This window comes from Sinocyclocheilus anshuiensis, unplaced genomic scaffold (assembly GCF_001515605.1).
Source record: "Sinocyclocheilus anshuiensis isolate Anshui unplaced genomic scaffold, SAMN03320099.WGS_v1.1 scaffold946, whole genome shotgun sequence".
Lineage (NCBI taxonomy): Eukaryota > Metazoa > Chordata > Actinopteri > Cypriniformes > Cyprinidae > Sinocyclocheilus > Sinocyclocheilus anshuiensis.
In genome coordinates this window covers 156012-167057 of record NW_015540927.1, presented here as the reverse complement: position 1 = coordinate 167057, position 11046 = coordinate 156012, and the positions used below count along the sequence as shown (strand labels likewise).

General features: G+C 40.0%; 1 long non-coding RNA gene across 1 annotated transcript in view; it reads left to right on the top strand.

Annotated features, from left to right (window-relative positions):
* Positions 1–10524, top strand: part of LOC107689387 (uncharacterized) — a 19947-nt gene extending 9423 nt beyond the window's left edge. The window contains exon 3 of the long non-coding RNA XR_001634329.1: positions 10477–10524. This is a non-coding gene — a long non-coding RNA (uncharacterized LOC107689387). The remainder of the gene's footprint in view (positions 1–10476) is intronic.
* Positions 10525–11046: the final 522 nt, after the last annotated feature.

Below are 11046 nucleotides of genomic sequence, written 5' to 3'. Positions count from 1 at the left end.
GCTATAGTCCTCAAACAAAGACTGTCTTGAACAGACAAGAACTTCCCTCACTGATCCACTGCCTTTCTCCTTTTTCTCTGAACCAGGATGCTGCTGTGGCTCTCCATCCTCTGCCTCCAGCTAAACAGAGGACAGCCGCAACCCGATATCACATCACCAGGTCCAGCATCAGGCATTGCACTGAGGGACCAACCTGGACTTCTTATGACCAACTGTAGGACTCACACCCAGAAGGTGTACGTCCGACTCGACCCCCGAAATGTCTACCGGACACATTATCCCCGGGCAGCTGCACACTACAGTTGGGCAGGTGCCCAATGGACTGAGAATACCCTCGCTCACGCAGAAGCCGATATCAAACACATGCTCTCTCAGTTGCAGAAAATGGCTGTCACTCAAGCAGAGCTAAGCACTAATCTTGGCTCAGAAACTCTCTTCGTTTGAGACAACACTTTTCCAAGACTCTCAAGATTTTCCTCTTGAGTTTTGATTTTCCGGCAATTTTTATCTTCAAGTAACTTCGATTCGCTGTGGATTTTCCTATCTTCAGAAGACCCAGAAGTAACGAACTCATCAAAGACCTCCGTTATCTATCGCATCAGGACTCAGCAATCGAAGCCAATGCAAGTAACCGTTTACAATTATTTAGATGCGTGTTTAAGTTTCAGCCCCTTTTTAAGGTGATTTTTGATTCTTTGATGATTTTCAAAGGTTGTGGTTAAGTGATGTGAAATACTGCCATTCTTTTACTTTCCTCTCTCTTTTCCTTACTTTGCTTCATTCTGTATATATGTGTTTTGCTTAGTTAGTTATATGTTAGATATAGTTTCATTTATTAAATCCCTTATATTCACAATCGATTGCCTCTGTTTGCTGCTCACAATTCGAAGTCAATGAATGTTCGAACCCTTGCTACATATGCTAAATTACTGCTAGCACTGCATAAATAAGGAAAGTTATTCTTCCTTGGCCAGGAAAATAATCTTTCTTTGAATTGATAAATGATTATTTTGTCTGCTCGGTGGACGGACAGATCAAGTAATGGTAATATTGATTCTGCTACAGTTCATTCTAAGATCTAATCTAAATATTTATTATTAATCATAACCAGTTATAATTAGTCATAAATATTTCCCTTTTGAGCTGATTTACTACAGTGCAGTGCACAAATGCACAAACTAAACAAATCATTATTACAGCTGAGAGGAACCGACTGAGGGTCTAAAAAAAAGCTACAGAGTAGCTGAAATTCCACTCTAATTAATGGGACTAGACATGATCTATATAAAACTCTGCTTCAGCTTCCACCTATCTGCCATGGTTAACAAATATTTACCTTTGGGGAGTAAGGGAGAGAGGGAGGGAGAGAGTTCTTGTCATCTTTCACATGTGGCTTCCTTCTCCTTTGTTCTTGTTTGGCGACTCAGTCGAGTGTGCAGCAAAGGCTCTCTCTGTGCAAACACTTTCCCTTGAATTCCTGTCTGCACTGTCATCTACCGTCTCCTCTCATTTGTGTGTCCCTCTAGAGGAAATACTCTTCAAGATGTTCGTCCCTATAGATGCAAAAATCAGACAATGTGAAAAACAACAAGGTGTCCAGCAAGAACAGGGCTCTGAGACACATCCAGCAGGCAGCATCTATTAGATATGTTTTTTTTCCCACTAGTTGTAAACACTGTTGAATATTCAAGCCTCACCAGGAGGGAGCCATGTTAAAAAAATCAATTTTATAAGAAACTTCGGCATTACTTTTAACTGGCCTTTCAAAATGACCCTGCGAGTTTGACAATGAAATCCAAATCCTGTTTATTATGCTCATAAGATTGAGGCAACAATTTATATGAAGCATAAAGTATCGGTCATTTGTGCCATCAAGTTGTATTTTATGGCAGTGTTAAACTTGTGTGCTACTTTATATTTCAAGCCATACAATAGCTTTGGCATATTTGAAATATATAATATGACATACTGTACATACTTTTAAGGTGCCTGAATAGAGTGCCCACCTAGTTATTGCTCTTTTACAGGACAGCAGGTGTGATTTTGTGGGACGATTTGGGACACACAGTAGATACATTTACTACTATATGTAAACATTGGTTTATAGTTCTGCATCTAGAACTAATTTTTGTTGGATCTGGCAGCTTTGAGCAGGACGTTCTTATCACCTTATGCCTTATTCAACTTTCACAGGGTTTCTGCTGGTCTTAAAAATGTCTCAAAAAGTCTTATATCTTGCTTCAACAGACTATGGCCTTCAAAAGGTATGAAATCAAATCAGGTCAGAAAGTCTTAGATTCATGAAGCCATGGCATAAAATGTTGCATGAACTGCAAAAAAATGTATATCTTCCACAGTATTTTTGTCTTGTTTTTCAATACAAACATCAAATCAGCCTTAAATCAAGATACGTTCACTTGAAGTATAACATGGAGATATAGTTGAGGTCTGGTTTCTGAAAACATGATCAAAATTAAGTGAGTTTTATGCTTGAAACAAGAACAAATATCTGTCAATGAAAGGTATGAAAAGGATGCAGTAAAAGGTATTTCTACATTGTAGTTAAGCTTTTTTATAAAATGAATTTATAAAGAAATAGAGATCTGTTGTAAGTTGCTAATACACCTCATTTTCTGCCTAGATATTTACAGTTAGAGAACATATTGATATTTGGTCCTTAAATGTTCTTTATTTCATCTTAAAAAGTCTTAATTTTTAAACTGACCTTCATAAAACCTACAGAAACCCTGCTTTCACTTATTTTGAGAGGCCAGTACTTTCTGCAGTATTTGACCTGCTGTGTTCAACAGAAGAAAGGTGTTTTGGAATTGTTTTGGAATTACATTAGAGTGAGTAAATGATCTCAGAACTTTCATAATAATTGCTTTTGATGACAGACCTGTGCATGTTATAATGTAAAATACCCTGTATGACATGCCAAATACATTCTAAACTCTTCCTACACCATGTAAAAAGTCTTAAAATGTTTGTCTTTGAGTCGGGCACAATGACAGCTCCAATTATGCAACACGTTCCTGTGCTACTTTGATATAAAACCTGATTGAGACATCAGAGATGCTGCTGTGCACCTTTGCAAGCTGTACAGTAGATTCTCCTCCTGAGTTTCAAAGTCATTTGCTTAAAGCATTATTCTGCCAGACAAAATGCCGCTGCACCTGTACTTTGTGGCAGATCCACCAGAGAGATGCTAAATAAAAAAAAGGGGAACCATAAAGAACTTTTTTCTCAACAAATAATGCAAAAAAGTCTAAATGCACCATGGCATGTTAGGATAAATTGATTTCCTTCACATTTTTCACTTTTTTTTAAGACAGTGAGCTGGAATTGCTTGTCCAGAGTACTTACATGTTAGAACAAAAAGCCTTTCACCAATACCATAAGAGACATAATTTATATATGGAAAGTGTTTATTTCTGCTTTACACTCTTTGTAGGCACACAGAAAACAGCCAGAGTTATGAATAATGTGCATCTTATTTTCTACCTCAATAAAACTGTATCCATTGCATTTATGTAAATTTTGCAGCAGAGATATCACTTATTAAATGCTGACATGGAGAGTAATATTTCTGAGCATGAAAACAAAACAGAAGTCAAAGACAGGACTAGAAATTTTTGTGATCAGCAACAAATAACCTAAAGTAAACATAATTTTTCATGACAAGCGCAAACACAGAGACACAAACACTTTCCACCTATAATTCATAGACATGCATGTCTTTAGGCTCCATCTGTTCAGGGTAGAGAAGCATAAGTGGGCTGGACTTTGTCGTTTACCATCTGAATCCATTCATTATATATGATGGGGAGACTAAAATAGAACACACTAACAGGGCAAATGTGATCAATAGGTTTTGAATCCTATCAGAGGGTCTCCTCGTCAGCAAAATAGAGCCACTGACCATTTATCTGTTCCTTAATTGGAAAGGGTTGTGTTATGGTATTAAACCTAATGGATTTAGCATTTTTCACCAAAGCTGGTAGCAGAAAGCTTAAGCAGCCATGTCGCATGCAATGTATGAACAAAATATTTTTTATTAACCCACAAGGACTTTGAAGTCTAGTTCAAATTGCAGCATTTCTGTAGAGCAAACAGTAGAGCATTAGTAAGGCCATGGGTTTGATTCTCAGTGATTGCATGAATTGATCTGTATCTTGAATGCATTAATGCATTTTACGGCGCTTTGGATAAAAGGATTCTGCTAAATATGTCAATTATGTTGTTCATGCTCTTAATGCACATAAACAGTCAAAAGTGGATTCTGTCTTTTTCAGATCCAATACCACATATAGCGGACTGTTTAGTTAAGAAGCCAAGATTATGGACTGAAATCCCCCTTATAATGAATTAAAATAAATAAACCAACCAACATGGAATTTTGATTAATTCACTCTATTGGATTTGAAGCCAAAAAATAAAATAAAAAATCACCAAATGTCACTGTCAGCCTCTTTGAAGTACAGATGAAATTAGACTTGTGCCAGTATTCGGTAATGCGATATATCACGGTAATGAATATGCACGATATTGTTATCGTGGGCACTTCTAAATACCGTGAATAATTATATATTACAAATTATTTCGAATTTTTAATGCATTTTAAGAATACTTTTCCCATCAACTGGTCAAAATGCACACCACCGCTGTATGCTGCGTGAAAGACGCGTGCGTACTCTGATGTAAACAAGCGCGGACCAGAAGCACATGGCGGAATATGTGAGAGACGCTCTGGATGAAAGCGCACTTTCACTCTCTGACTGATAATACCGTATACCGTAATAAAAGCATTAGCAATTAATCGCAACATGAAAATTTGATACCGGCATACCCCTAGATGAAATATACATTTAAATGTCATCTGCCATTGTTTGACCATGTTGGCATGTTCAAAGAAAATGGATGCTTGAAAGCAAGTTGAAAGCAATTATCTGTGGTTGTGGTTCTTTAGGGAGAGAGTATGACTAATATTATGCAGATATTCATCAAAGATGTTTCAAAACATGGGACCCCTGGTGCTTAAATAAAGTGCTGAAATATTAGGGCTAAATAAGGCCATTAATATTATTAATATTTATTCCCATAATATAGTGGACCTTCAACCAAATATACCCAACACAAAGGTCATATCTATTCTAAAGCCTCACAGTCATTTTGATAAGTGTTGGAAACTGCTTTAGCTACCACCAGTGTCACTTTGTTGCCCTTCACATGATCAGACAAAGCCTGGATGACAATTTGGGCCATTAATAATTAAGCACATGTTTTTAGATGAGTGGAAAATAAAATGCCCAAAGCCTGTGCAGCTGGCCTGTAGAATTTCCCAGATTTTTCATTTTGCAGGCATAAATAATTTAGATGTGTCTGCAAACCAAGACTGCATATTTTATAGAGGACTTGTAAAATTCTGCCCCAAAACTTAGCCAATTAGGTATCCCTAGATCTATGGCTTCACAATATTCGTATTTGTAGAGATTATTCTGGCACCAGGCAAATAATTCTGCATAGTGCGTTACAAACTCATACTTGCACGTTTTGCTTTCTGGTCTGATCAAATTTCCTGTAGCCTGTTTGTTTTTGTATTCATTTAGCGAGAACTTCCACTGTAAAAAACACTAAATGACACTAGTGGGACTTTTGCTGCATGGTTATTGTTTTGAAAAGTGCTGTGACTGTGTTGTGACGTATGAGGCACTGATTACTCAGAGGTCACTTCCAAACCAAGCTGTATTATATTGGTAAAAGCTGCAAATTTGTGAGTTCAAAAATCAAAATTCAGAAATGGGTGAAGCAACATGTGAAGCAACTAGCCACAGTTTTTAAATGACATATAGGTGTGGGCAAATCTGAAACTCATGCTACCACAATTATTGACTGGCAAACAAACAAAGTTTTTGATTGCAGTGCTAAGAATTTTGGCATTGCTTTTCTGTTTTCTCATAGGGTATGTTTAATCCATCACCAAATCAGAAACCCAGGTACTGCACCTGCATTAATCTTGGGTGGCATTTTCTCAAGTTGGTCCCAGTCCCTTGCAATTCTTCCAGGACCTTCCAGATGTGCAGCAGATGATCTTCCCTGCTCTCCAAGTGGATGAATCAGAGTTTGACATCTTTCCACTTTGGGGTATATAACCAACAGTTGTTTTTCTTCACCCTGATAAGTTGCCAAAAGTAAAATAAGAGGACAAGGCTGCCATGTTGTTTCGTCTTCCTCACTGGATGTCTTACTGTCCAAGTCCAGCAGCTGGTCAAACCCTGACCAGTCCAACCCGAAGTGGAGGGGTACGCTATATCCACTTTCCAAAGCCCCCTGGCTGAGATGGATACTGTCACTGCCTGCACAAGTTTAGTGTCCCCATGTATACATATCAAGTAGGGTCTGTTTCTAATTTGTGCCAAGCAAGAGAGGATGAAGTCTTGGGACAGATTCACAACCAAGTGGAGAGGGTACTCGATGGCCCTTGATACGCATTTCCACCATCACCCTTTCCAGGGGCTGTTCCTTGTTTTTCCTCAGGGTAACCCATCCTCACTTGGTTGTCCACATGATGTGGACTTGTGTAGGCAGTGCCAGTATCCATCTGACACAATGGCAACAATATATAAAATTCATACGCAAGTTCAAGATGAGCTTGTTCATCTAATTAATCTAACTTAGCCTTCAGTGAGGTTTCTCTAGCATCCCTTCTCCTCCCCTCCATCTCTAGGCCTACGTATGTTTTGATGCAATGAAATTCATTGCCACTGGACATCCAAGGATCATTGGGGGCTCCTGTTCCTTTAGAGATGTTTATAGTGGTTAAGAACAGAGGAAGATGTTCAATCATGCATATGACAGTATGCTGTAATACCTGTGAGTTGCTGGGTTTGTGTCATGTCTGTTTTTGGTTTTTGTTTCTTGTTCATGTTTTCATGTCTTTTATTTTGTGGTTTAGTCATGGTTATGTTTCCTTGTTTGTCAGGTAATACCCTTGCCCTCATGTATCTTGCCATGTGCTCCCTTAATCAATGTGTCATGTTGTGATTGGTTGTTTTAGTTATGTGTCATGTGTTCATTGGTTGGAATATGTCATGTGACCCCTTTTGTTTGATATATATAGCCCTCATGTTGCCATTGTGTCTTGTCTAGCTTTGTTTGTGTAACCACTGTTGGTGAGTTTCTTGTTCATGTTTAAGTTTGTCAAGCCAAGTCTTTGTTTATTTTTGTATCTTCTCACGTTTGAATTTAATAAAGCTGCACTTGGGTTCGTCTACACTTCACCTTCAGTGGACTATTTTTTACAGGAAGTTAGACCGTTATAATGGACCCAGCAATTTCTTTGATTTGCCTTCGTCAAGGTAATCATTGTATAGAGGACTATGTGGCGGACTTTTGTGGACTGTATCATTTGGTGGATTTTAATGGCATGGATCTTTAGGACATTTTTTGTTATGAGTTAAATGAACCCATTCATTCATGGATGCCAGGAGGAAAAAGTACATTTTTCCTGGCTCAATATATGGACTATGCCTTGTTGTTGAGTGGCTCCTCATTTCCTGTGGGAGAAGCAAATGAGGAACTCTATTCCTGTGCAATGCCGGTGTTCATGTCATGCCTGCCAAGCCAGAGCCTTCTCACCTCATGCCTGCCAAGCCAAAGCCTTTTCACGTCATGTCTGTCACATCTGAGTCTTCAGCCAAGATGGCGGCTACGCCAGAGCCTCGTCACGTCATGGCCACCACTCCAGAGCCTCGACCCAACATGGCTGCCATGCCAAAGCCTCTCCACATCATGGCCACCATGCCAGAGCCTCGTCACATCATGGCCGCCACACCGCAGCCTCATCACAACATGGCCGCCACTCCAGAGTATCGACTAGGGCTGCCCTTGACTAAAGATTTTTCTGGTCGACTACTAGTCATTCATTTTAAGCATTAGTCGACTAATCACATGTTTATTAATAAACCATTTAAATCATGCTAATGAGCCTTTAATTGCCTACATAGCCTAATAAGCGCTCAAGTGCACACATAAAGGCTTGCCACAGCACACCGGCAGAAGTAATGATGATGAATGTGTCAGGGAAAAACAGCAAGATTAAACTGCATTAACATTTTAATAATCTATTGATAGACTATGGTGTTTTCGGCTTAAGAGATGAATTTGGCACACTGACTCGTCATCTCCACAGTAGTGGATGCACCTGCATGCAAGTTTCATACAGATTACATAATATGAGAATATTTGTTTTTTCAGATTTCAATTGGTTCATTTGAAAGTAGACATTTCACTCTCTATAGATATATTTTTCATTTCTGTAAGGCAAGTATATACGGAGTTTCACGCTCAAGTTCACAGAGGCCAAGACAGCAGAAAGCGCATCCTGTTTGTTATAGTGAGTGCACACAAATAAACGTTTACTTTTTGATTACTTTTCTACATTTCTAATGAATGTTTATTTGCAACTGTTAATCATTTTCAAACCCTCACTATCAATGGTTTGGAAAAAAAAATGTTAATTAAAAAATAATAATAAATAAAAGCATATACATTAACTCAAATATGGTTATCTAATAAGCATGTGTCCCATTCTGTGTACTAAACTCCTGAAACATTGGTGTCTCTTTGTATATGATATGACGATAGTTTTCTCAAAATAAGTAAAATACTCATGAAGCAGTTCTAGAGATTATGTTAATGTGTTCATGTACTCATATATTGAGGCGGCAGAGGCTGAAAACACAGCGAGCTATTTTTTTGTATGGACCTCACATAAAAAAGGATTAAATCCTTAGGTTGGGGACATGCAAAATAATTTAAAGGTCTCTCATGAACTGCACCTTCACTTCCATTTTTCTTTTCAGTCTCTTTTTTTTTTTGCCCTGATATCTATCTCTCTCATGACTTTAATACTCAAGATTTAACAAAACAGTTTTAATAGATAATAATGATGTCCTTTATACAGTATTAAGTGTACTGACCTACGTTTGATTTATTCATCCAAAATGTGGCATATTCCGTCCGCGTTAGGCTATAGGAATTCGGTTTTTATGACTGGATTCTACGAACCAGTCTGTGTTTTCCACATCGCGGAAATTATTGGACCGTATGTCTCAAGAGTAGTCAGTGCAATTTGGGAAAGAAATTAATTAAATCTGTATGTGGATGTGTGTAAATATTCAAATGTAATCCCCTTTGTAATCGTTAACATTTTCATAAGTAACTGTAACTGATTACAGTTACATTTATTTTGTAATTAAATTACGTAACGCCATTACATGTAACTAGTTACTCCCCAACACTGCTGTTCAGACACTTGAATAGCGCACATTTTTCTAGGTTAACATTAGATTGAGCGGCCATGTAAAGTTGCTACTACTTATATATTTCAGATGATAAGCCATATTTGAGGTCGATTAATGATAGGCGAGCATTTGGATGTACTGCATATAGGTCTTCAACCCTGCTCCTGGGGACCCACTGTCCTGCATAGTTTAGCTTCAACCCTAATCAAACATACCTGAACCAGCTAATCAAGGTCTTCAGGATCACTTGAAAAGTCACAGACCAGGTTTGCTGATAACGGAAAATGCAGGTTGGAAATAAACTTTGCAGGACGGTGGGTCCCCAGGAGCAGGGCTGAAGACCTATGATGTACTGTGTTACCACAAAATCCAACTATTAACGATCTGTCCATCACAGACTGCATAACCTCACCACTTCCTGAGGATTTTTTTTCTGCGATTAATAAAATTTTGGTCAACCAAGTCTCTTCTCGCCGACTAAAGGTTAGTCGAGTATTAGGGGGCAGCCCAAGTATCGACCCGTTATGGCTGCCATGCCAGAGCCTACAGCCAAGATGGCCGCCACTCCAGAGCCTTATCACGCCACTGTCACCATACAAATTTATTCCTAAGGATACCTAGATGAGTCCATGGATTCGTTCCAGAGCCCGATCAAGCCCTAGAGCTCAGTCCTGTGTTGGCACCAACCTGTGAGTTTACTGTTTTGACCACAGTGGTTATACGTGAACCCTCTGCCAGTCCTGTCACGGCTGAGGAGGCTGTCTCTGAACTCACAGTCTGCCATGTCATGGCCAAGAAGGCTGTCTCTGGGCTCTCAGCCTGTCCAAACACAGCCAAGAGGTTGTCCTTGAACCCCTTGCCTGTGCTGTCATGGCTATGGAGGTTGTCTCTGAATACCCTGCCTGTCATGTCGCGACTATGCCTGTCGTGCTATGGCCGCTGAGGCCTTTCAAGGATATTCTGCCTGTCATGTCGCGGCCATGGAGGCCACTCACAAACCGTCTGCTTGTTCTATCATGGCCAGGTAGTCCGTTCATGTCTCTGCTCTGCCATGGCCTCCTGACCTGTGGTGGTCATCTGCTCCATTCTGGTCACCTGCTCCATCGGCTCCACCCTGGTAGTCATCTGCTATACCGTGGGGATTCTCAGTCCCGCCTGCTCCGCCCTGGAGGTCTTCAGCTCTGCCTGCTCTGCCCTGGTGGTCTTCGGCTCTGCACTGGTTTCCTGCTCTGCCAGCTCCACAATGGTCTCAGCCACTGCTCCACGGACCAGGTCCTACACTACTCCATGGTCCAGGCCTGTCATTGCTCCACGATCCAAGTCCAGCACTTCTCCATGGCCCATGGTCTGGCCCACTGCTCCTCAACCAAGGCCCGCCACTGTTCCATGGTTCAGGCCTGCCTCTGCTGCGCAGGTCTGCCCTTGTTCCATATTCCAGGTCATATCCCGCTTCACGGGCCTGGCACTCCTTCCTTCCCCCTAGACTGCCTCTGCTCCATCACCCTCCTGGACTTTTTTGTTTGTGTTTTGGGGTGGGTGTTCTGTTTGGGCATCGTGAGCCGCCCATGGAGGGGGGATCTGTCATATCTGTTTTTGGTTTTTGGGTTTTGTTTCTTGTTCATGTTTTCATGTCTTTAATTTTGTAGTTTAGTCATGTTTATGTTTCTGTGTTTGTCATGTAATTCCATTGTCCTCATGTATCTTGCATGTGCCCTCTTAATCAATGTGTCATGTTGTGATT